At 38.3% G+C, this 27,994-nt stretch overlaps 1 long non-coding RNA gene across 1 annotated transcript; it reads left to right on the top strand.

Moving 5' to 3' along the window:
• Window positions 1–11,822: 11,822 nt before the first annotated feature.
• Window positions 11,823–12,708, top strand: LOC130405289 (uncharacterized). Its single transcript, XR_008904331.1, has 3 exons — window positions 11,823–11,899; window positions 12,101–12,177; window positions 12,337–12,708. It is a non-coding gene; the product is annotated as an uncharacterized LOC130405289 (long non-coding RNA).
• The last annotated feature ends 15,286 nt before the right edge of the window (window positions 12,709–27,994 follow it).

Raw genomic sequence — 27,994 nt, 5'->3', positions numbered from 1 at the left:
TAAATCTATTATGCGGCTTGACCTTTTGACCTACACATATCAAAACACATCTGGTGTAATCAACTAACTGCCCCACACATAACACAAAGCTTCTTTTCTCAAAACACCTACCCTTTGATTTTATATATATTTTTTACTCTCAGAAAAAGCTATAAATCTATTATGCGGCTTGACCTTTTGACCTACACATATCAAAACACATCTGGTGTATTCAACTAACTGCCCCACACATAACACAAAGCTTCTTTTCTCAAAACACCTACCCTTTGATTTTATAAAAAAAATGTAATGTTAAAAATGGCTATAAATCTATTATGCGGCTTGACCTTTTGACCTACACATATCAAAACACATCTGGTGTAATCAACTAACTGCCCCACACATAACACAAAGCTTATTTTCTCAAAACACCTACCCTTTGATTTTATATATTTTTTTTACTCTCAGAAAAAGCTATAAATCTATTATGCGGCTTGACCTTTTGACCTACACATATCAAAACACATCTGGTGAACTCAGCTAACTGCCCCACACATAACACAAAGCTTCTTTTCTCAAAACACCTACCCTTTGATTTTATATATATTTTTTACTCTCAGAAAAAGCTATAAATCTATTATGCGGCTTGACCTTTTGACCTACACATATCAAAACACATCTGGTGTATTCAACTAACTGCCCCACACATAACACAAAGCTTCTTTTCTCAAAACACCTACCCTTTGATTTTATATATATTTTTTACTCTCAGAAAAAGCTATAAATCTATTATGCGGCTTGACCTTTTGACCTACACATATCAAAACACATCTGGTGAACTCAGCTAACTGCCCCACACATAACACAAAGCTTATTTTCTCAAAACACCTACCCTTTGATTTTATATATATTTTTTACTCTCAGAAAAAGCTATAAATCTATTATGCGGCTTGACCTTTTGACCTACACATATCAAAACACATCTGGTGTATTCAACTAACTGCCCCACACATAACACAAAGCTTCTTTTCTCAAAACACCTACCCTTTGATTTTATACAATTTTTTTAATGTTAAAAATGGCTATAAATCTATTATGCGGCTTGACCTTTTGACCTACACATATCAAAACACATCTGATGTAATCAACTAACTGCCCCACACATAACACAAAGCTTATTTTCTCAAAAAACTTACCCTTTGATTTTATACTATTTTTTTAATGTTAAAAAAGGCTATAAATCTATTATGCGGCTTGACCTTTTGACCTATCCATATCAAAACACATCTGGTGTAATCAACTAATTGCCCCACACATAACACAAAGCTTATTTTCTCAAAAAACTTACCCTTTGATTTTATACTATTTTTTTAATGTTAAAAAGGCTATAAATCTATTATGCGGCTTGACCTTTTGACCTATCCATATCAAAACACATCTGGTGTAATCAACTAATTGCCCCACACATAACACAAAGCTTATTTCTTAAAAAACTTACCCTTTGATTTTATAAAAATTTTTAATGTTACAAAAGGCTATAAATCTATTATGCGGCTTGACCTTTTGACCTACACATATCAAAACACATCTGGTGAACTCAGCTAACTGCCCCACACATAACACAAAGCTTCTTTTCTCAAAACACCTACCCTTTGATTTTATACCATATTTTTACTCTCAGAAAAATGGCTATAAATCTATTATGCGGCTTGACCTTTTGACCTACACATATCAAAACACATCTGGTGTATTCAACTAACTGCCCCACACATAACACAAAGCTTCTTTTCTCAAAACACCTACCCTTTGATTTTATACAATTTTTTTAATGTTAAAAATGGCTATAAATCTATTATGCGGCTTGACCTTTTGACCTACACATATCAAAACACATCTGATGTAATTCAACTAACTGCCCCACACATAACACAAAGCTTCTTTTCTCAAAACACCTACCCTTTGATTTTATAAAAAAAAAATAATGTTAAAAATGGCTATAAATCTATTATGCGGCTCGACCTTTTGACCTACACATATCAAAACACATCTGGTGTATTCAACTAACTGCCCCACACATAACACAAAGCTTCTTTTCTCAAAACACCTACCCTTTGATTTTATACAATTTTTTTAATGTTAAAATGGCTATAAATCTATTATGCGGCTTGACCTTTTGACCTACACATATCAAAACACATCTGGTGTAATCAACTAACTGCCCCACACATAACACAAAGCTTCTTTTCTCAAAACACCTACCCTTTGATTTTATACAATTTTTTTAATGTTAAAAATGGCTATAAATCTATTATGCGGCTTGACCTTTTGACCTACACATATCAAAACACATCTGGTGTATTCAACTAACTGCCCCACACATAACACAAAGCTTCTTTTCTCAAAACACCTACCCTTTGATTTTATATATATTTTTTAATCTCAGAAAAAGCTATAAATCTATTATACGGCTTGACCTTTTGACCTACACATATCAAAACACATCTGGTGTAATCAACTAACTGCCCCACACATAACACAAAGCTTCTTTTCTCAAAACACCTACCCTTTGATTTTATATATATTTTTTAATCTCAGAAAAAGCTATAAATCTATTATGCGGCTTGACCTTTTGACCTACACATATCAAAACACATCTGGTGTATTCAACTAACTGCCCCACACATAACACAAAGCTTATTTTCTCAAAACACCTACCCTTTGATTTTATATATATTTTTTAATCTCAGAAAAAGCTATAAATCTATTATGCGGCTTGACCTTTTGACCTACACATATCAAAACACATCTGGTGTATTCAACTAACTGCCCCACACATAACACAAAGCTTCTTTTCTCAAAACACCTACCCTTTGATTTTATACAATTTTTTTAATGTTAAAAATGGCTATAAATCCATTATGCGGCTTGACCTACACATATCAAAACACATCTGGTGTATTCAACTAACTGCCCCACACATAACACAAAGCTTCTTTTCTCAAAACACCTACCCTTTGATTTTATATACATTTTTTAATCTCAGAAAAAGCTATAAATCTATTATGCGGCTTGACCTTTTGACCTACACATATCAAAACACATCTGGTGTATTCAACTAACTGCCCCACACATAAGACAATGCTTCTTTTCTCAAAACACCTACCCTTTGATTTTATACCATTTTTTTAATGTTAAAAATGGCTATAAATCTATTATGCGGCTTGACCTTTTGACCTACACATATCAAAACACATCTGGTGTATTCAACTAACTGCCCCACACATAACACAAAGCTTCTTTTCTCAAAACACCTACCCTTTGATTTTATATATATTTTTTAATCTCAGAAAAAGCTATAAATCTATTATACGGCTTGACCTTTTGACCTACACATATCAAAACACATCTGGTGTAATCAACTAACTGCCCCACACATAACACAAAGCTTCTTTTCTCAAAACACCTACCCTTTGATTTTATATATATTTTTTAATCTCAGAAAAAGCTATAAATCTATTATGCGGCTTGGCCTTTTGACCTACACATATCAAAACACATCTGGTGTATTCAACTAACTGCCCCACACATAACACAAAGCTTCTTTTCTCAAAACACCTACCATTTGATTTTATACAATTTTTTTAATGTTAAAAATGGCTATAAATCTATTATGCGGCTTGACCTTTTGACCTACCTTGTCTGTTCCCTTTGGGCACATGTTTGATAAACATGTTGCTTGTTTCACATAATCGTACTACTATAATAGCAGGCCTGTCGCAACAGTTACTCAAGTTGGTCAGTGCGCATGTTTCCAAGCAGCCTGCAGCTCACACACACACGCAGCATTCTCGAACGCATGCATACACCGCAAGCACGCACATACACACCGCACACATGCGCACGAACATACACACCGCACACATGCGCACAAACATACACAGAGATGCGCACAAACATACACGGAGATGCGCACAAACATACACAGAGATGCGCACAAACATACTCGGAGACGCACACACACACACACACACACACACACACACACACACACACACACACACACAGCATGTGAATTCCCTTATTCAAAGGAAAACATGCTGCAAATAAGGAGATGGTGGTGTACTTTTCTCCTGCAGAACTTCCCCATGCGGTAAGTGCCTTCAATATCAGACTTTTGCATCACATCACAAGTTTTACTCACTGTCAACAGACGAACATGAATGTTTTCATAGTGAATGTATGTTGTCCTTAAGTCACCAAGGTCTGAAGAAGACAGATTGAAGGACAAGAAAAGGTGACGAGAGGAAGGAGGGCATCAGGTGAGGTCATGTGACAAATAAGTCTTGTAGTCAACTATTGCTTGCAGACTAGTTACTACTAACTAGTATTAGTAGTAACGAGTATTCTTAAAATCAGCTACTGATCTTCTTTACATATTGCATTGTTATTGTGCCTATAATTGTTTGATCATACCAGCAGGAGAGCAAAATACCTTGATACTTGCCATTGTAAAACATTCATGGAAGCTTAAGGAATGTAATTGACCAGGCTATAACATCTATCTTTTTTATCTTTACAGATCAAACATGTTAAGGCCTGGGGTAAAAATCAATAAAAATCAATGATGCAAAGTCTTCTGATGTTGGTTTATTTGACTTAATAATAATTGACATTTGTCTTTATGCTGTTTGTCACTCTCTGAAAAAATGCTATGGTGTGTGTATATATATATATTTTTTTGTGATTGTTATTTTTATTAGTAATATTAATTATGTAGGCTGGTATTGACATTTAAGATACGAAAAGAAACATGTTCTCCCCAAATAACTACATTTTGGCACATATCATGCAGAGTTAATCAAAGGTAAGTTTAACTTAATTATCAGCTCTCACTGTGTATTTTAATGAAATTATATTATATAATCTATATTATATAGTTATTATAAGCTATGTATATATATTATAATCTATGTATAATATAGATAACGTTTTTCTACAGCGTTGGTTTTACACCACGGAGTAGGCGGAGTCAAACGTTTAGCTCCGCCGACATTTAGCCAGCTACCCGATCTTCGTAATGCAGTCAGGTCAGGTGCAATTGCGCGCAATCGCGATAGATTTTTAAGGCCATCGCCATCGACGCACGCGCAGGTAAGAACACACATGCATTGCACATGCCCAGGTAAGACGTTAAGAAAATTATCGTTGGAGTGTTCCTGCCCCAAAGTGTGTTCGCACATGGCCAGATCTACACTGCCAAGTTAGGGTGGTTAGTTAATAGGCCTATATAGGCTATATCTACGGTTCCGATGGGCTAGTGTGAGTGCAGGCCAGAGAACAATGGGGACCGTTGAGCACGGTTAGGTGTGAAAACGGCCTACCGCCACGGTGCCATGCCGTAATTCCGACGCCTCATTGGTCCGAAATATTTCCCATTAGATCGACATGCCACTATGCCGACGGTTCAATGTTCCCAAAACGGAACCCATTTGTCCGACTTTTCAAAAAGGAGGCGCATTAGGCCGACGGTTCAATATGCCGTATAGGCCAAGGCGCAATTCTTCATGTGTGATTATGAAACCAAAAATAAAAGACGATGTAGGCTAAGTTCCAACACTGCACTTCACCAAGCCAGACTGTTGCTGTGGGCTTGAACGGTCACAAGAGGTGAATGTATGAAGCGCACGTTATACAAGGACTAATACTTTTCCGTGTGTGTGTGTGTGTGTGTGTGTGTGTGTGTGTGTGTGTGTGTGGAGAATTAGACCTACGCTCTCTGTCCATGGGGATGAAACACCGTGTCGAAATTAAGCGCTGTCACTTTGCTCTCCATTATTCATCATGAACGTGATATGAAGGCCTATGTTGTATTTTGGATAGAGAGAGAGCGAGGTATAAAACTCTTAATATGTAGGCCTATTCGGCATATTGAACCGTCGGCCTAATGCGCCTCCTTTCTGAAAAGTCGGACATACGGACCTTCGGACCAATGGGTTCCGTTTTCGGAACATTGAACCGTCGGCATAGTGGCATGTCCATCTAATGGGAAATATTTCGGACCATTGATCCGTCGGAACAATGAGCTGTCGGAATTTCGGGCAGGCCCCACGGCCAGATTGCCTAGTGTGAGTGCACCCTAGTTTAATTAATTAATTAATTAATTAATTAATTAAGCGCGGGCGCTGCCACACTAAAATTGTACCGAGGAAGAAAATTGTACCACCTACGTAATCCATTCCAAACCTGCCTGGCAACGGATGATCGGGCGCGAACATTCGCGCCCGTTCATTGAGCGTCACAAGACGAAATAACATTAAACAGATAACACCTATTTTACAAATGACATTTATTAGCGTTGCTAACTTTATATTTATATTTGTATTGTATTTAATTATTTAATCGCATTTAGCTAGTAAACTGAGTGTTTAAGGTGTAGTGAACTGATTGATAGATTATCTATAATCGATCTATCATCTATCTATCAATTATCTAAATTAAATTAACACAAGCTGAACACAAGCTAGCTAGACTATGATACACTTTAAACACTAAGTGTATAAGCTAAATTCGATTAAACAATTAAATACAATACACATATAAAGTAAAAACAAGTGTATCTGTATTATGTTATTTTGTCTTTGGCAACAAGAGCGCAAATGTTTTTTGAAACCTGCTTTAAACACTCAGTTTAATCAGGAAGTAGTTGATTTCAATATGTAATTGTGTTTCCATTTATTACTCTAGATGTTATTAAACTTACAAATGAATGAAAATAAATCATGCCAAAAATACGGAGAGGACGTGGAGGTACCAGAAGGGACCTTTGGATAGTTGCTGGGGGAGAAGACAGGGTGTTACAAAGTTTCATCGCTATTGGGATTTTGCCAAACCATATATCATCGAGCTCTGAGGTTTTGACTCGACTGGCTTCAGTGGTTTTTGGCCAAGACAACTCAAACAACCGTAAGTGGCTATACACTACATGGACACTAAACCGAAAAGGCATAAAAACCAGGGTGGAGGCAACACTAAAGAGACAGAGTGAACAGGCCACAGGACATATATTGAGTGCTTCCCAAGAGCAACATGTTGAGCAAGACCACCAGGTGACGCAGACAGGCACAGTGTCCGATCAAGTAAAAGAAGAGTCAGAGCTAGAGCTACTGAATGATGATGACAGGAATGATGACAGGGGACAGGGGAAAGAGTCAGAAGATGATTCAGTGGATGAGCAGATGTATACAAATGATGATAGGGAAACTGAGACAGACACCAACTCAGAGTCAGAAGATGATGCAGACACTGAGCAGGTGGAAAACGATGAAAGGAAAAAAAAGATAGGCACAGAGTCTGAGGAAGACAATTATTCAGAGGTGGTGCAGGGGGAGATTAAAAGTAAGAAGATCACACAGACAGGTACAGACTCTGAGGAAGAGGAAGAAGATGATTCAGAGATAGAAAAGTCTGTTGATATAAATGATGACAGAGAGATACAGACTGGCACAGAATCAGAAAGTGAGTCAGATGTTGAGCAGGTGGAGAACAAAACTATGAAAGTCAAACAGAGAGGCATGGAGTCTGAGGAAGATGAGGATTCAGAGGTGGAGCAAGGGAAAGATGATGAGGAGGATTCAGAGCGAACAATAGAATCAGAGGAGTCTACGATGAAGGTGAAGGAAGAGACAAGTCGTTACAGAAAGATACCACCAATGCCAAGTAAATTCAACATAACTTTAACAAGACACCAGTGGCTATTAATAGCACCGCAAAAGGGAAAAGCTAACTTAGCTACACCATGGACCAATGTACTCTACAATGAGATCGTAAAACAGCATCCAGGTTGTGTGCTAAAGTTCACGTATCACCACATACGTGTACCAGGTAGCAGAAAACGAAGGGCCCCATACTTGTCTGTCCGTGCGGTATGCAAGTTTTTAACTTGCAAGGCCTGTTTTTTGATACAAATGGCAGAAAGACCATCAAAAAAACAGAATATCATTAAAATGTCTGTACATCGCTCTGGACTTGTCCGTCACCTTAAAAATGAAACCAGGTGTAGACCAGCAAGCAATGTAAAACGAGGCCACATAGCGAAAGCTGTGAGAAAAGGCATTAGCAGGGTGTATTATAGTCGGTTGCGTTCCACTCCACTGCATGAATTACTTGCTGGCAATTTATCCCACAGCTTAAGCAAGAACATTCTGAAGGAAATTGCAACAGAAATGAAAAAAAGCAAGCAGCTTCACGACAATGTTCTTCTTGAACTTTCACTCACACAGGATATCATCAGAGAATGTGACAGCAGTCATGTCAACATGCCAGGCTACATTCAAGTCCTGCAGATTAACCCATTTGCTGTACACTTGTCCACAGAGGTTGGTCTAAGCATTTTGGTCAACCACTTAAGGAGGGAAAAAAAGGTAGCCTTGTACCTCGATGCTACAGGAGGTGTTGTTAGAAAGATGCCTGGTGACAAGAAAAGGGTTTTTTACTATGCCCTCACCCTGCCTGGAGCGGGCAGAGATGCTCCCCCTCTCCCTGTCTGTGAGCTCCTTTCGAATAACCATTCAGTTCCACCTCTGGTATATTGGCTACTTCAGTTTCTTCACACATTAGGCAAATACACAACACACCGTGTCAATCAAATTGAAACAGACTTCAGTTGGGCACTAATGCAGGCCACACTACTGTCGTTCAACAGAGAGAGTGTGGATGCATATCTGGCAAGAACGTTCACCATAATTAATAGACAAAAAAGGTGGGATGAAATAAAACCCACCACAATACTCCACCTCTGCTCGGCACACATCATCAAAGCAGTGAGCAACACTGTCAGCCGCAAGACAGATGACCCAGGTCTCCGAGAATTTGTGACTTTCGTGTTTGCACGAATACAAAACACAGTGTCCCTGCAGTCAGGCCAGGACATTTTCAAACATCTCTGTACTGTCTTGCTGGCAGAACATGTGCCTCCAATTGTTGATCAAAGCCTAGACTTTCTGCAACAACTGATAGCCAAGGGCAACAACCCAACCCTCGAAAATGGGGACATAGTCACAGAGAGTGGATGGGAGGAGGAAGAGCAGAAGCGGATGCAGACAATTGTGGGTAGGTCCCCGTATACCAAATGCTTCCAAGAAGCATTTCAGGAAGCCCAGACAGCAATAGGAGAGGCAGAGGAGGATGAGGATGGACATCAGCCAAACCGCTACCACTGTCCTGCGATATTAAAGGTGCTTTTGGGTAATTATATGGGGATCTTCCCACTGTGGAGCGGTGCTATGCTTGGCGACCTGAGACGCTATGCCCGAGACAAGACCCTTGTTCCGGATACATCTGAAGAACAGACCAGAGACACTAACTGTCATGTAGAAACGTGGTTTGGCATTGTGAAACACTCCATCCTCTCCAAAAAAAAAAACCTTAGGCCTGCAGAATTTATCAGAACTATGTATTCCTCTCTCAAAGGGAGGTACATCGAACACATTCTCAGGCATAATCTACCAGAAAATATACTCTTAAAAACAATTAAATCAACAAAAAAGGTGTCCCAGGCTGAAGAGACCTGGCTGAAACGAGGAGAACCCATTGTCCAAGTGAAGAAATCCAAATTTTACAATACCCCTCAAACAATTCCAGAACCCAAAGTAAAGGCTAGCAAAATAAAACACACAGACAGAAAACAAGAACCAGATACCTCAGGAAAAGCTGATAAAATAAATCCATCACAAACAACACCAGAACCAATCAGAAAGGCTGGGGGGAAAAGGGACAAAGTCAGGAAAGGAGAACCAGCTATCTCAGAAAAAGCAGACAAAAGCAGAGTCAAATTACCTGCTACACCAAACCAGCTGGCAGTCACAGTGGACCAGGGGAAAGAATGTAAAAAAATGGTATGATAAGATATAACCAGGTAGGCTAATATAACAACAATGTTTTTCAACCAGTTTTGTTGTCATTTAATACAATTTATTTTACAGACAAAAACACTGTGGGAACAAGGTGAGACTGAACTGGTGGTGTCAGTTATAAAGTCACGAGACCAGTGTTTTACTCTGCGGCATTCCGAATTTATGACCTTACGCCCACAAGAACTGATCTGTGGTGAGGTAAGTAACTCACATCAGTGTTCTTATTAATAAATATGAACAAATAACTCTGGAACCTTGCAATATCAAAGGGATTCATGTCATGATTTTGAAAACACTGGCCACCCTGCTGCCCATGTGTATTGCTCCTTGTTTCTGTTTTGTTTTTTTGATCATGGGCTCCGTTATCTATCATGTGTTGTCTCCGCCATTCTCCTTAATTGGTCTTTGCTTCCTGTGTCTGCTTGTTCCCTCCATTTTGTGTTCTCATCTAATCCGTTTTGTCTCAGAATCGCTTGTTCATATACAATTGTTTTAAATTCTAACTTCCGGAATCAGCTGTGTGGGCGACTGTTGAAGTCTATACCAGTATTTCTGCATGACTATTAATGTTATTGAGACAATCTTTTATGTTTAAGTAAAGTCTGGATTGATTTAAGCCTTGTTTCACTGGTCATACATTTGGGTCCTCCTTATTAAAATTCTGAAAATGAAATCCTGATTCATATCCAAATACATTGAGAAGGATGAATTAATGCAGGTTAAAGATTAAGATAAAAATATATTTTATTATGAAATTCACAGATAAAAGTGTTCACTTATTAAAATATTTCCAAATGCAATGAGGAAATAACTAAACGGATCAGTTCACAAATTATGTAACTGAACATGTGGTGAATGTCCTTACAGGTCATCGAAGCTTACATGCGAGCCACCCTTGAACAGCACGATCCTGCTCATCGAATCTTTCAAATAGACCATTACACAAATGGTGTAATTCTTGGAGGTTCAAGGGAGCAAATGAGTCGACACCTGATGCGAAAAGTAAGGCCACCGTAACACGTGTTGATTGATGCTTACTGCCAATTTGACCAACAAAATGTGTTGCCTCATGCTGTTGTGCTCATTTTTACACAGGTGAACCTGGATACCTTTGACGCTGCTGTGTCATTTGTGAATGTAAATAACAACCACTGGCGGTTCGTGGTGAGTAGGCTACAACAACACAAAGATTTGCAAATAACGTTATCAGAGGATAATTGTGGATTTCGTAATGTGCTCCTGCTTTTTCCTTATGTTTTCCCAGTATCTTCATGCACCTTCAAAGAGTATATTTGTGATGGATCCTGCTGCTGCAGAACAAGATCTTCACCTCTCCACAACTGCTGTTCAATCCTACAAGTAAGAAAATAATGCAAAATATAAATTAACTGTCCGACTACCAGTGAAGCATCATTTCAATTGTGTGTGGAAATAAATTAACCAAAATACATCCGCAAACTGAAATAGATGTGATGTGTCACAGTTCAACATACTTTGCGATTCAGAAATAAACCTTGTCAAATGGTTCTAGACCTGTAAAGTTGTCAGAAATGAGCACAAACTTGGACATCCTGACTCATGCTTCAACAGTATCTGGATGATACTGTCATGATATCTGCATACATGCCAGAGTTCTGAGACTACAGAAAATTAGACATTGGTGCATTGCATTGTGTCTTCCAGCCGCTACTTTCAGATGCGGCAAAACCTTTACGGCAAACAGGTGGGGGGCAGCCTCAAGTGGAAAGCCGCAACAGTTCCACACCCAGTCCAGCAGGACTCAACAAGCTGCGGGGTATTTGTAATGCAGGTATTACAAGAAGATTCAGAACACCCCTAAGTACGCTTGACAAGTACTTGACTACAATCCAGTAACGCATGTTATTTTGACATGGCTAAAGAGGCAATCCAGTCTTTTCCGGCGATTCCTTCATTCAATATAAAGAACTCGCCAAGGGCTATAGGTTGTCTCCGGGCAGAGATGGCAGAGGAGCTACTGTCCGCATCAGGTATATACATACAATTATTAGGGTTATCAATAAGAGATATTGCTTAATTCTGCTGTATAAATGTTTTTAACTGACTGCTATATGTAACTCAGAAGCTGCTGCATGCTGGTACTTGGTTATTGAGGTTCTCCCCTTCAGTAATGCAGTGTGGGAGTAAATTTTAAATCACTACATAAATTAATGTTGTTGTTCTTCTTGTAGAGAAAGACTACTGTTCAATGTGTGGCCTGCAGGATGTTCCAAGAGACAAAGACATTGAGGCAGTAGTAATTGACTGGGTAGGTGCCTGAAATCCAACGACACAAAAATATAAATGCTGGAATGTGTATCGGAGAATATAAATAAATCTGTGATTTTATTTTAATTTTGTCGTTTACATTATGCACCCAAAAAATCACATCGCCAATATGAGATATTAAATTATTTTATCTTTTTAGACCCAGTGTGACTCATGTGGAAGGTGGTTCCATGACATGTGCCTAACAGCAGCCCAGATGGTACATGTTCCAGAAGAACTGGCACAATGGCAATGTACCCTGTGCGATAACCAATAATTCTATTTGATTTCCTGTTCATATGTAAATATTTCTCATTGTTGTAAGTTGTATTCATTAAATTACTTAGTGTGTATAAAAAGTACAGCCTGCCTACATTTTTTGCACGCAAACTTATATAGTATAGGTCACAGGGTCACAGGTATGTTTTGATATGGGTAGGTCAAAAGGTCAAGCCGCATAATAGATTATAGCCTTTTTTAACATTAAAAAAATAGTATAAAATCAAAGGGTAAGTGTTTTGAGAAAATAAGCTTTGTGTTATGTGTGGGGCAATTAGTTGATTACACCAGATGTGTTTTGATATGGATAGGTCAAAAGGTCAAGCCGCATAATAGATTTATAGTGTTTTCTGAGAGTAAAAAATATATATAAAATCAAAGGGTAGGTATTTTGAGAAAAGAAGCTTTGTGTTATGTGTGGGGCAGTTAGTTGATTACACCAGATGTGTTTTGATATGGGTAGGTCAAAAGGTCAAGCCGCATAATAGATTTATGGCCTTTTTTAACATTAAAAAAATAGTATAAAATCAAAAGGTGTGTTTTTGGAAAAAATAAGCTTTTTGTTATGTGTGCGGCAGTTAGTTGATTACACCAGATGTGTTTTGATATGGGTAGGTCAAAAGGTCAAGCCGCATAATAGATTTATAGCCTTTTTTAACATTAAAAAAATAGTATAAAATCAAAAGGTGGCATTTTGGAAAAAAATAAGCTTTGTGTTATGTGTGGGGCAGTTAGCTGAGTTCACTAGATGTGTTTTGATATGGGCAGGTCAAAAGGTCAAGCCGCATAATAGATTTATAGCTTTTTCTGAGAGTAAAAAATATATAAAAATCAAAGGGTAGGTATTTTGAGAAAAGAAGCTTTGTGTTATGTGTGGGGCAGTTAGTTGATTACACCAGATGTGTTTTGATATGGGTAGGTCAAAAGGTCAAGCCGCATAATAGATTTATAGCCTTTTTTAACATTAAAAAAATAGTATAAAATCAAAGGGTAAGTTTTTTGAGAAAATAAGCTTTGTGTTATGTGTGGGGCAATTAGTTGATTACACCAGATGTGTTTTGATATGGATAGGTCAAAAGGTCAAGCCGCATAATAGATTATAGCCTTTTTTAACATTAAAAAAATAGTATAAAATCAAAGGGTAAGTGTTTTGAGAAAATAAGCTTTGTGTTATGTGTGGGGCAATTAGTTGATTACACCAGATGTGTTTTGATATGGATAGGTCAAAAGGTCAAGCCGCATAATAGATTTATAGTGTTTTCTGAGAGTAAAAAATATATAAAAATCAAAGGGTAGGTATTTTGAGAAAAGAAGCTTTGTGTTATGTGTGGGGCAGTTAGCTGAGTTCACTAGATGTGTTTTGATATGGGCAGGTCAAAAGGTCAAGCCGCATAATAGATTTATAGCCTTTTTTAACATTAAAAAAATAGTATAAAATCAAAGGGTAAGTTTTTTGAGAAAATAAGCTTTGTGTTATGTGTGGGGCAATTAGTTGATTACACCAGATGTGTTTTGATATGGATAGGTCAAAAGGTCAAGCCGCATAATAGATTTATAGCCTTTTTTAACATTAAAAAAATAGTATAAAATCAAAAGGTGGGTTTTTGGAAAAAATAAGCTTTGTGTTATGTGTGGGGCAGTTAGCTGAGTTCACAGATGTGTTTTGATATGGGTAGGTCAAAAGGTCAAGCCGCATAATAGATTTATAGCCTTTTTAACATAAAAAAAATAGTATAAAATCAAAAGGTGGGATTTTGGAAAAAATAAGCTTTGTGTTATGTGTGGGGCAGTTAGCTGAGTTCACCAGATGTGTTTTGATATGGGTAGGTCAAAAGGTCAAGCCGCATAATAGATGTATAGCTTTTTCTGAGAGTAAAAAATGAATATAAAATCAAAGGGTAGGTATTTTGAGAAAAGAAGCTTTGTATTATGTGTGGGGCAGTTAGTTGATTACACCAGATGTGTTTGGATATGGATAGGTCAAAAGGTCAAGCCGCATAATAGATTTATAGCCTTTTTTAACATTAAAAAAATAGTATAAAACAAAGGGTAAGTGTTTTGAGAAAATAAGCTTTGTGTTATGTGTGGGGCAGTTAGCTGAGTTCACCAGATGTGTTTTGATATGGGCAGGTCAAAAGGTCAAGCCGCATAATAGATTTATAGCCTTTTTTAACATTAAAAAAATAGTATAAAATCAAAGGGTAAGTTTTTTGAGAAAATAAGCTTTGTGTTATGTGTGGGGCAGTTAGCTGAGTTCACTAGATGTGTTTTGATATGGGCAGGTCAAAAGGTCAAGCCGCATAATAGATTATAGCCTTTTTTAACATTAAAAAAATAGTATAAAATCAAAGGGTAAGTGTTTTGAGAAAATAAGCTTTGTGTTATGTGTGGGGCAATTAGTTGATTACACCAGATGTGTTTTGATATGGATAGGTCAAAAGGTCAAGCCGCATAATAGATTTATAGTGTTTTCTGAGAGTAAAAAATATATAAAAATCAAAGGGTAGGTATTTTGAGAAAAGAAGCTTTGTGTTATGTGTGGGGCAGTTAGTTGATTACACCAGATGTGTTTTGATATGGGTAGGTCAAAAGGTCAAGCCGCATAATAGATTTATGGCCTTTTTTAACATTAAAAAAATAGTATAAAATCAAAAGGTGTGTTTTTGGAAAAAATAAGCTTTGTGTTATGTGTGCGGCAGTTAGTTGATTACACCAGATGTGTTTTGATATGGGTAGGTCAAAAGGTCAAGCCGCATAATAGATTTATAGCCTTTTTTAACATTAAAAAAATAGTATAAAATCAAAAGGTGGCATTTTGGAAAAAAATAAGCTTTGTGTTATGTGTGGGGCAGTTAGCTGAGTTCACTAGATGTGTTTTGATATGGGCAGGTCAAAAGGTCAAGCCGCATAATAGATTTATAGCTTTTTCTGAGAGTAAAAAATATCTATAAAATCAAAGGGTAGGTATTTTGAGAAAAGAAGCTTTGTGTTATGTGTGGGGCAGTAAGTTGATTACACCAGATGTGTTTTGATATGGGTAGGTCAAAAGGTCAAGCCGCATAATAGATTTATAGCCTTTTTTAACATTAAAAAAATAGTATAAAATCAAAGGGTAAGTTTTTTGAGAAAATAAGCTTTGTGTTATGTGTGGGGCAATTAGTTGATTACACCAGATGTGTTTTGATATGGATAGGTCAAAAGGTCAAGCCGCATAATAGATTTATAGCCTTTTTTAACATTAAAAAAATAGTATAAAATCAAAAGGTGGGTTTTTGGAAAAAATAAGCTTTGTGTTATGTGTGGGGCAGTTAGCTGAGTTCACAGATGTGTTTTGATATGGGTAGGTCAAAAGGTCAAGCCGCATAATAGATTTATAGCCTTTTTAACATAAAAAAAATAGTATAAAATCAAAAGGTGGGATTTTGGAAAAAATAAGCTTTGTGTTATGTGTGGGGCAGTTAGCTGAGTTCACCAGATGTGTTTTGATATGGGTAGGTCAAAAGGTCAAGCCGCATAATAGATGTATAGCTTTTTCTGAGAGTAAAAAATGAATATAAAATCAAAGGGTAGGTATTTTGAGAAAAGAAGCTTTGTATTATGTGTGGGGCAGTTAGTTGATTACACCAGATGTGTTTGGATATGGATAGGTCAAAAGGTCAAGCCGCATAATAGATTTATAGCCTTTTTTAACATTAAAAAAATAGTATAAAACAAAGGGTAAGTGTTTTGAGAAAATAAGCTTTGTGTTATGTGTGGGGCAGTTAGCTGAGTTCACTAGATGTGTTTTGATATGGGCAGGTCAAAAGGTCAAGCCGCATAATAGATTTATAGCCTTTTTTAACATTAAAAAAATAGTATAAAATCAAAGGGTAAGTGTTTTGAGAAAATAAGCTTTGTGTTATGTGTGGGGCAATTAGTTGATTACACCAGATGTGTTTTGATATGGATAGGTCAAAAGGTCAAGCCGCATAATAGATTTATAGTGTTTTCTGAGAGTAAAAAATATATATAAAATCAAAGGGTAGGTATTTTGAGAAAAGAAGCTTTGTGTTATGTGTGGGGCAGTTAGTTGATTACACCAGATGTGTTTTGATATGGGTAGGTCAAAAGGTCAAGCCGCATAATAGATTTATGGCCTTTTTTAACATTAAAAAAATAGTATAAAATCAAAAGGTGTGTTTTTGGAAAAAATAAGCTTTTTGTTATGTGTGCGGCAGTTAGTTGATTACACCAGATGTGTTTTGATATGGGTAGGTCAAAAGGTCAAGCCGCATAATAGATTTATAGCCTTTTTTAACATTAAAAAAATAGTATAAAATCAAAAGGTGGCATTTTGGAAAAAAATAAGCTTTGTGTTATGTGTGGGGCAGTTAGCTGAGTTCACTAGATGTGTTTTGATATGGGCAGGTCAAAAGGTCAAGCTGCATAATAGATTTATAGCTTTTTCTGAGAGTAAAAAATATATAAAAATCAAAGGGTAGGTATTTTGAGAAAAGAAGCTTTGTGTTATGTGTGGGGCAGTTAGTTGATTACACCAGATGTGTTTTGATATGGGTAGGTCAAAAGGTCAAGCCGCATAATAGATTTATAGCCTTTTTTAACATTAAAAAAATAGTATAAAATCAAAGGGTAAGTTTTTTGAGAAAATAAGCTTTGTGTTATGTGTGGGGCAATTAGTTGATTACACCAGATGTGTTTTGATATGGATAGGTCAAAAGGTCAAGCCGCATAATAGATTATAGCCTTTTTTAACATTAAAAAAATAGTATAAAATCAAAGGGTAAGTGTTTTGAGAAAATAAGCTTTGTGTTATGTGTGGGGCAATTAGTTGATTACACCAGATGTGTTTTGATATGGATAGGTCAAAAGGTCAAGCCGCATAATAGATTTATAGTGTTTTCTGAGAGTAAAAAATATATAAAAATCAAAGGGTAGGTATTTTGAGAAAAGAAGCTTTGTGTTATGTGTGGGGCAGTTAGCTGAGTTCACTAGATGTGTTTTGATATGGGCAGGTCAAAAGGTCAAGCCGCATAATAGATTTATAGCCTTTTTTAACATTAAAAAAATAGTATAAAATCAAAGGGTAAGTTTTTTGAGAAAATAAGCTTTGTGTTATGTGTGGGGCAATTAGTTGATTACACCAGATGTGTTTTGATATGGATAGGTCAAAAGGTCAAGCCGCATAATAGATTTATAGCCTTTTTTAACATTAAAAAAATAGTATAAAATCAAAAGGTGGGTTTTTGGAAAAAATAAGCTTTGTGTTATGTGTGGGGCAGTTAGCTGAGTTCACAGATGTGTTTTGATATGGGTAGGTCAAAAGGTCAAGCCGCATAATAGATTTATAGCCTTTTTAACATAAAAAAAATAGTATAAAATCAAAAGGTGGGATTTTGGAAAAAATAAGCTTTGTGTTATGTGTGGGGCAGTTAGCTGAGTTCACCAGATGTGTTTTGATATGGGTAGGTCAAAAGGTCAAGCCGCATAATAGATGTATAGCTTTTTCTGAGAGTAAAAAATGAATATAAAATCAAAGGGTAGGTATTTTGAGAAAAGAAGCTTTGTATTATGTGTGGGGCAGTTAGTTGATTACACCAGATGTGTTTGGATATGGATAGGTCAAAAGGTCAAGCCGCATAATAGATTTATAGCCTTTTTTAACATTAAAAAAATAGTATAAAACAAAGGGTAAGTGTTTTGAGAAAATAAGCTTTGTGTTATGTGTGGGGCAGTTAGCTGAGTTCACCAGATGTGTTTTGATATGGGCAGGTCAAAAGGTCAAGCCGCATAATAGATTTATAGCCTTTTTTAACATTAAAAAAATAGTATAAAATCAAAGGGTAAGTTTTTTGAGAAAATAAGCTTTGTGTTATGTGTGGGGCAGTTAGCTGAGTTCACTAGATGTGTTTTGATATGGGCAGGTCAAAAGGTCAAGCCGCATAATAGATTATAGCCTTTTTTAACATTAAAAAAATAGTATAAAATCAAAGGGTAAGTGTTTTGAGAAAATAAGCTTTGTGTTATGTGTGGGGCAATTAGTTGATTACACCAGATGTGTTTTGATATGGATAGGTCAAAAGGTCAAGCCGCATAATAGATTTATAGTGTTTTCTGAGAGTAAAAAATATATAAAAATCAAAGGGTAGGTATTTTGAGAAAAGAAGCTTTGTGTTATGTGTGGGGCAGTTAGTTGATTACACCAGATGTGTTTTGATATGGGTAGGTCAAAAGGTCAAGCCGCATAATAGATTTATGGCCTTTTTTAACATTAAAAAAATAGTATAAAATCAAAAGGTGTGTTTTTGGAAAAAATAAGCTTTGTGTTATGTGTGCGGCAGTTAGTTGATTACACCAGATGTGTTTTGATATGGGTAGGTCAAAAGGTCAAGCCGCATAATAGATTTATAGCCTTTTTTAACATTAAAAAAATAGTATAAAATCAAAAGGTGGCATTTTGGAAAAAAATAAGCTTTGTGTTATGTGTGGGGCAGTTAGCTGAGTTCACTAGATGTGTTTTGATATGGGCAGGTCAAAAGGTCAAGCCGCATAATAGATGTATAGCTTTTTCTGAGAGTAAAAAATATCTATAAAATCAAAGGGTAGGTATTTTGAGAAAAGAAGCTTTGTATTATGTGTGGGGCAGTTAGTTGATTACACCAGATGTGTTTGGATATGGATAGGTCAAAAGGTCAAGCCGCATAATAGATTCATAGCCTTTTTTAACATTAAAAAAATAGTATAAAACAAAGGGTAAGTGTTTTGAGAAAATAAGCTTTGTGTTATGTGTGGGGCAGTTAGCTGAGTTCACTAGATGTGTTTTGATATGGGCAGGTCAAAAGGTCAAGCCGCATAATAGATTTATAGCCTTTTTTAACATTAAAAAAATAGTATAAAATCAAAGGGTAAGTGTTTTGAGAAAATAAGCTTTGTGTTATGTGTGGGGCAATTAGTTGATTACACCAGATGTGTTTTGATATGGATAGGTCAAAAGGTCAAGCCGCATAATAGATTTATAGCTTTTTCTGAGAGTAAAAAATATATATAAAATCAAAGGGTAGGTATTTTGAGAAAAGAAGCTTTGTGTTATGTGTGGGGCAGTTAGTTGATTACACCAGATGTGTTTTGATATGGGTAGGTCAAAAGGTCAAGCCGCATAATAGATTTATAGCCTTTTTAACATTAAAAAAATAGTATAAAATCAAAAGGTGGGATTTTGGAAAAAATAAGCTTTGTGTTATGTGTGGGGCAGTTAGCTGAGTTCACCAGATGTGTTTTGATATGGGTAGGTCAAAAGGTCAAGCCGCATAATAGATTTATAGCTTTTTCTGAGAGTAAAAAATGAATATAAAATCAAAGGGTAGGTATTTTGAGAAAAGAAGCTTTGTGTTATGTGAGGGGCAGTTAGTTGATTACACCAGATGTGTTTGGATATGGATAGGTCAAAAGGTCAAGCCGCATAATAGATTTATAGCCTTTTTTAACATTAAAAAAATAGTATAAAATCAAAGGGTAAGTGTTTTGAGAAAATAAGCTTTTTGTTATGTGTGGGGCAGTTAGCCGAGTTCACCAGATGTGTTTTGATATGGGCAGGTCAAAAGGTCAAGCCGCATAATAGATTTATAGCTTTTTCTGAGAGTAAAAAATATATATAAAATCAAAGGGTAGGTATTTTGAGAAAAGAAGCTTTGTGTTATGTGTGGGGCAGTTAGTTGATTACACCAGATGTGTTTTGATATGGGTAGGTCAAAAGGTCAAGCCGCATAATAGATTTATGGCCTTTTTTAACATTAAAAAAATAGTATAAAATCAAAAGGTGGGTTTTTGGAAAAAATAAGCATTGTGTTATGTGTGGGGCAGTTAGCTGAGTTCACAGATGTGTTTTGATATGGGTAGGTCAAAAGGTCAAGCCGCATAATAGATTTATAGCCTTTTTAACATTAAACAAATAGTATAAAATCAAAAGGTGGGATTTTGGAAAAAATAAGCTTTGTGTTATGTGTGGGGCAGTTAGCTGAGTTCACCAGATGTGTTTTGATATGGGTAGGTCAAAAGGTCAATCCGCATAATAGATTTATAGCTTTTTCTGAGAGTAAAAAATGAATATAAAATCAAAGGGTAGGTATTTTGAGAAAAAAAGCTTTGTGTTATGTGTGGGGCAGTTAGTTGATTACACCAGATGTGTTTGGATATGTGTAGGTCAAAAGGTCAAGCCGCATAATAGATTTATAGCTTTTTCTGAGAGTAAAAAATATATATAAAATCAAAGGGTAGGTGTTTTGAGAAAAGAAGCTTTGTGTTATGTGTGGGGAAGTTAGCTGAGTTCACCAGATGTGTTTTGATATGTGTAGGTCAAAAGGTCAAGCCGCATAATAGATTTATAGCTTTTTCTGAGATTAAAAAATATATATAAAATCAAAGGGTAGGTGTTTTGAGAAAATAAGCTTTGTGTTATGTGTGGGGAAGTTAGATGGGTTCACCAGATGTGTTTTGATATCGGTAGGTCAAAAGGTCAAGCCGCATAATAGATTTATAGCCTTTTCTAACTATGTGTGGGGCAGTTAGCTGAGTTCACCAGATGTGTTTTGATATGTGTAGGTCAAAAGGTCAAGCTGCATAATAGATTTATAGCCTTTTTTAACATTACACTTTTTTAGAAAATCAAATGTTATTTTTTTTAAAGAAATAAGCTTTGTTTTACATAGGTAGGCCTTGTATTAACACATCTAAGTTGGTTTGACACAAATTCGTCCATCGAAGCCAGTGCTAAATAGAATTTTCGAATGTGTCGAATATCCAACGTCCAATATAAAACTAACTTTACCACGGTGGTGGAGTCAGTCTCTTGTTGACACAAAGTGACTTTTGCTCTTAATTCTTGCCTTGCTTGAATTCTGGAATAATTGTGGGGAGTGCATGAGTTTTGGTCAGAATGCCTGATGTAGGCTAGTTTTGATGGAATGTGTGTTGTGAATTGAAAACAGCCAGCTCATGATGTGATAAAGCGTTCAGCTGTGCAACAAACATATTTTTTATTTTTCAATCTTGACGACTTTTGTAGTGCTGTGTGTAGCGACAGGTTTGGCCCTTCTGAACTTAAACACGCAGTTAATTTCCTTTCCTAGCTCCTCTTGTTTATGTTGTTAGCTTAGCCATACCATGTCATGTTGTCAACATTGGATACATGGTGCAGAACATAGTGGGTCATATGTCCGATGCTTTTTGGAAACGTTTTCTTCATAAAACGTGCCAGACAGATTTTGTATACATTTCATTCCTTAGTAATTAGCTCCATGGGTATGCCGTCTTTCAGAACCTTTCATTGCCGGCACTAAAGAGAGAAAAAAAGAGTGCAACCTCATTGTACCCAGAACTTCTGAAAATGTACTTCCGAATGCGTCTCTGTCCCCAGCACATTTCAAACCAAAATGACGCCCATGGTCAAAGTGTCAAAATTCAGAGTTGAAATTACACTGTAAATAGTTGGTTTAACCATTATGGAGTCAATCATGTAAGAGAGTCAGTGTCATCAGGCAGTGTTGGGACTCAACACTCAGTGTCATGAGACCACGCCTCTCCCAACATTTTCTCAGCAAGACGAGGACGCCATATTTATTTTTCTTGGAGGTGACCACGAGGTAAGTCAAGCTCCTCGTTCTTATTTTAAAAGTATGTCCAAATAATTATTTTCTCTCTCACAATATGGTGACTGAAGACTTCACATTTGTATTTAACTAGAAAGCATGTTAGCAATGTTAGCGATTAGTTCCTGTTACGTATTTTAAGAATCTAAGCTACCCACACATAGACTCAATGAAGACCAAACATATTAGCCGTAAATAGCATACATAGCCACAAGGGGAGCCTTACTGAAGGCTGCAATAGATACTTTATCCACAGAGGGCAGCACCACAGACCAAGCGAGGAAAACCGAGGATTACGTCCCACCGGTTTTCTCCAAGTCTTCCGGTCCTCCGAGTCCATAAGAAAGCCTCCACATCTTGGAGACAGGCAGAACTCTCCAGGCAGCGCTAGGACATTCGTGGGCTAAAGTCTTAGACCAGCTAGGAGAACACTCTCGCACGTGCTAAGGCACATCTTCAATCTCTCTTAACTTCAGAGCATCAGTTTACCATACCGAAAATACTTTATACAAATAAAGTATCTTTAAAGCTATTCCTTTGGATTCGACCCCTCTTTCCTTGAAGAACATGATAATTGGTTGACCCCGACGTTCGTGGAAAGTCCGGACCGAGACTGGCGACCGCGAGGCCGTTCGGAAAGCAGTACAAGCTACTTACAGGCGCCACAACAAAGGTAAACAGAACCTGTTGTCAATGACTAAACTCTGTATAGTTAGATTAGTAACATTAGGTGAATAGCTTGTACTGCATCCGTCAGGCTGCGGGGACGTGTAATCTCGGACTGGTTTAAATTCATACAGCCGGTTACAAACGGCCTAGAATAAACTAACAGATTGAAATTAAATAACGAGCTCACGAAGTATAAGGGCTAGGAGTGTGTTTTATATGGGTTTGTAGATAGACAAATGCAATCCTGATTAGATCTAAATGTTCGTACCAACGTGGGAGACGTATTACCTGTGGTTAAGTGTTATTTCTTTGGTGAAGCGCCGAAGTTAAACCGGGCCACCATAAGGTATATTTATTACCGACCATAAACTTCTGAACTCTTACGGCGGGGTGAGGAAAGGTCAGGTTTTTAACGTTAACCTAGCTTAGTTGCATATTAAACCGGAAGCTTGGCCGTAGTTAGCCAAGGAATTCAAATCGAATTGATTCCTCACAGCCCGGTTCATGTAACATCTAAATGTGCAATTTTGGTTAGTATAGAACGCAGCCGTAGAGGTGGACTTACGCAGGAATAACCCATCTGCTATCAAGCGCCTCGCTAACCCGCCGTGGGGACAAACTTGCAGGAATCTCTTACTTCTTATAGAGATCCAATACATGCTTTTGACTAGAGCTACCTGGGTCAAAACTAGTTTGTCTCTACAGCCCTTTGGATGTACCACGTGGTGTACGATTTAAGGGAACCACGCGTCTTGGAAAACGTGCGGTTCCTTTGTTCATACCATCAGTCGTTATAGTCGAACTCCTTTTTTGAAATAGACGCCATTTCTCTAAAGCAACGGGGGGCTCAACTTAAGTGTTACATCCTATCTCTCTCTCCCCCTCTCCCCCCCCCTCCCCCTCCCCCCTCTCTCTCTCTCCCCCCCCCCCCTCCCCCTCCCCCCTCTCTCTCCCTCCCCCCTCTCTCTCTCTCTCTCTCTCTCTCTCTCTCTCTCTCTCTCTCTCTCTCTCTCTCTCTCTCTCTCTTGCAAGTCGGTAGGGGATGAATGGTCAGTCTTTTGTTAAGACTGCATAACCTCTGACCTAGGCAAAAGCACATCTCTCTCTCGGTGCCGGTGCTATCTTGTGGCCTGGTTGCGCAGTCCGGTAGGACTGGAACAACTCGAATAGTTGTTGTACTTTTTCTCCCATACCCTAGAAAACCCCTTTGATAACCCCAAACCCTTCTGTCCCTGTCTCTAAAGATCCGGTCGTCAGACCACCCTCCCCTCCCCATCCTTTTATCCCAATATCCCATATCCTATCGTAAACTCACCCCCCTCTCCCCATCCCTTTGTCTTAATATCCCATATCCTATCGTAAACTCACCCCCCCCTCCCCACCCTTCTGTCCTTGTCCCCACATCCTATTGTAAACCCCCTTCACACCCCTTTCATCTCTCTCCGCAGGTCCTGGAGTAAAAGCCCCCCACCCCCCTTTATTTTTTCACTTCTCCACCTTATCTCCACCCTCTCCGCAGGTCCTGTTGCAGATCCCTGTCCCCATCCCATTGAATACTGTTTATTGACGGGTACACTCACAGCACGACGTGCGAATAGTGTGTGCTTGGTCATTTAAGTGTTGGATATAGTAATAGATTATCACAGCCTTTTGTCGTTCAGATAGAAATCAAGAAAAGTTTCTTTATCGATAAATAAGTTGTGAATTCCGAAAAACCCAAACACTCTTAGTACTTCGCAGCCCCTGTGCCGCGACCCCCACCCCCACCTAACCTCCCCCTCTCTCTCTCTCTCACTCACTGTCTCTCTCGCTCTCTCTCCCCCGCTCCCTCTTCCTCTTCCCCTCTCTCTCTCACTCACTCACTCACTCACTCACTCACTTTGATACTCACTCACTCACTCACTCTCTCTCCACTTTGTTTGTACAGACATATTGCTTTTGGGCAACCAGGAAGGTTGTTCCACAGATTCAATACGGAATATTGAAGAGTAATTAACGTTGTACAATCTTGTAACTCCCAATTCCTCGCTCTTTCTCTCTGTCTGCCTGCCTGTCTAAAGGTAGGCCCTCCCTCACCCTTTGAATTCCTTCCCCATCCTTTAGTCCCTATCTCCCACCCCCCCTCATAAAGACCCCCCCCCCCCCCCCCCCCACAGAATAGCTTTGTCTTTAATGCCCCACTGGCGTCGTTTTGAGTACTTGTAGTTAACGATTGTTCATGGTTATGGGTGCGAGGTAAGGTCCTCCACTATCGGTCTCTGTGAAGATCGAGCCACAAAAGAACATTAACGAGAGTTCCAATCTCCTCCTCCACTGTCTTAATGAACCCCATCCCCCACCACCAATCTTCCTCCCTCTAAACCCTCATCATAAAGACCACCCCCCCAGCCTCTCCCACGACACATCTCTCTCTGTGTCGCTATTTTTAACAACGATAACTTTTATATATACATGTACACACAGCGCGGAGAAAGTGTACTGAGAGCGCAAAATGCGGTTAAGTGGTAGCCTTATGCCATAAGGTACCACAGTGTTCAGCCGGACAGATAGAACTCAGAAGTTTCTGTAGTCGGCTGATACGTATGTAGTATGCACCGCAGCCATATTTGTAGTTCTTGGTAGTGCCGCCTACTCGTTAACACGAGATTATTCCCAATTACATCTCAACAACTCCAAATGTACCACAAGTATATAACTATTATTAGTCCCAACTAGACGTCCCCCCAACTTTCCAAGTAGCCGATCTCTTGCATTTGTAATAAATTTGTTCTCTTTTCTCGTCAGGCCTTGGCAACCCGAGCAGTAATGGATGCCCGACATTCATCATTTTAATCGTTAACATTACTACAAATATTCTCTTTTCTAATCAGGAAGTGGCAACACAACGATCAGTTGCCCATCATCATCATTTTACTTCTGTGCATAAAATATTAATTCTCTTTTCTCTTTAGGAGGTGGCAACACAAGCATTATAGTTGCCAAACACTCATCTTTTTACTTCTCTGCATTGATCTTAATTCTTTCTCTCTCCAGGAAATGGCAGTATAAGAACGAATGCCAAACACTGACAGTAATTATTTTTTTCAGGTTGCTGAGCCCTTCTGTCTATTCAACATGTGTTTTGTGTAGCAAGACAGGTAGAGAACCAGGCTGGTTCAAATAGACACGGGGTTCAACTGCTAGAATAATATGTTGAATTAATAAATGGTGCACATGGTTTTAAACGGTGCCCAAGGAGGGAGTTAGCCCAACTGCGGTAGACACAATTACAATACGTTTTTTGCGAATATTAAATCTACATGGCTTAAATTCTGCTATAATCAGCTACTACATACGAATAAACACTGCGTGAAATGTTCAAAGGTCAACTATTGCCTCCGTTGGAGCGATTGCAATAGATATAATATCGTACCACAATATGAATGCATTATCTTGTATTCGACAATTAGGAAAGCCGGATTCCAGAAACTAGAAGCCTACAAAAGGGCACCAACCCAGAGGTCTTGCATCAACCAGATCCCTGTACGGCAGTTACACAGTGATCTTAAAATAGCTAGACTCCACATCATGAACGGTTAGCCTTTAAAGTTGTCCATAGCGTGCATACCGCTCGTCCACAGAAATCCGGGGTTATCCAGGCCTGGGGATTCTTATTAGAAGAGTTCTGGGATAACCTCCAATAGAGGAGTCCCCCCCAATAGAGGATCCTGAGGACAAGCGGTAGAAATGCATAGTTCAACAGACCTGACGAGGTCCAAAATACCAAAATAAGAAATGGTTAGGATTGGTTAATTTGAATGCGCATGGCTGAAGCAATGCGCAAGGAGGGATGTAGTGACAATATTAATTCAAGGATTGAAAGTTGTGTAGCAAGACAGACCAGAAGCCGTCCGATCCAGAGGATCCTACACCAACGTCGGTGACACCCGGCGAGTGGATCTGGGTTAAAAAAAAAAAAAAAAAAAAAAAAAAAAACACACCATCGAAAGACCTAGAAGACCGGTGGAAGGGGCCATACAAAGTACTCTTGGCCACACCCTTTTCTGTTTCTGTAGAGGACCGACGCGGAGCCTAGTGGCACCACCTGAGCCGGTGCCGCAAAGCAGATACTCCTGGCAGATCGTGGACTGAGACCCTGACCGACCTAGCTGCACTCCAAGCCAAGGACAAACACACCTCATCCCAAGACGATGGGCCACAGCGTGCCCTTGGTAAAGTACCTGGTAGGATTCCTTCTGGTAGTCCTGTTCCAAGAAGGAGCGGGAGACAACATCGCCAGGTACCCACCGTCAAAACCAGATATAGAATAAAATGCCACCATTTGTAGCACCTGTGTCTAAGATAATCAATATCCTGGATTTACTTGAATAATTAATTATTGAACCACCAAGACGAATTGTGCTTGTTATTATATAGTATTGTTTGGTTGTGAGTACAACTCGTTATTTCTGAATCGCTGCATTAATAAAGGTACAGTTGATCTTCCTTGAGGCGATTGTTTTACAGGCCACCTGTTACTGACACGACGACGACGGAGAACCTGTTTGAAGGCTCCCATGATGTAGGAGTAACCCCTCTGAGTTGAGCCCTTGACAAGGAGGGACGAGTCTTGGGTTCATGAATTACAGGCCAGACGGCGACAGAAAAAACAATGACTGCAATAATAACAAGCCCAAAACCACCCACATGAACCGGCGCACCAAAACACGAAGATCACCTGAACCCCCCAAATCTATGCCCAAACCACCCACATGAACCGGCGCACCAATACACGAAGATCACCTGAACCCCCCAAATCCATGATAGCTTGTCAATTATTTTGAAATTTTAAAATTGTATTATGTCTACCAATTTTTACTTTACTTTTACACATGATGAAAATTGTATGGCCTTGTAGCACATAACCAAAAGTATTAGCTCAGGATTTCTATGAATAGTTTTGTTTGTGTGATATTTGGCCATGTGATTGTATGATAACAAGATTTATGTTCATTGTTGTATTGTTAAATAATGACCTGTATTTCCAATGAGACCCACAAGGTGGATGCCATTTCAGTATTATGAGCCCGTTGTGGTTTTTCCCCTCTATTCAAGAGTTTTCCACAACGGTAGATGGTGTTGATCCTAATTTGACTGTTTTCGGTGTGGTAAATGGTGTTTATGATTTAAAATATTATTGTATGGTCATCTGAGATGACCAAGGAGGGACTGTTACGTATTTTAAGAATC

Source organism: Gadus chalcogrammus, chromosome 16 (assembly GCF_026213295.1).
Source record: "Gadus chalcogrammus isolate NIFS_2021 chromosome 16, NIFS_Gcha_1.0, whole genome shotgun sequence".
NCBI classification, from domain to species: domain Eukaryota; kingdom Metazoa; phylum Chordata; class Actinopteri; order Gadiformes; family Gadidae; genus Gadus; species Gadus chalcogrammus.
Note: the sequence above shows the minus strand (reverse complement) of the source record. Positions and strands in the feature narration are given on the sequence as shown.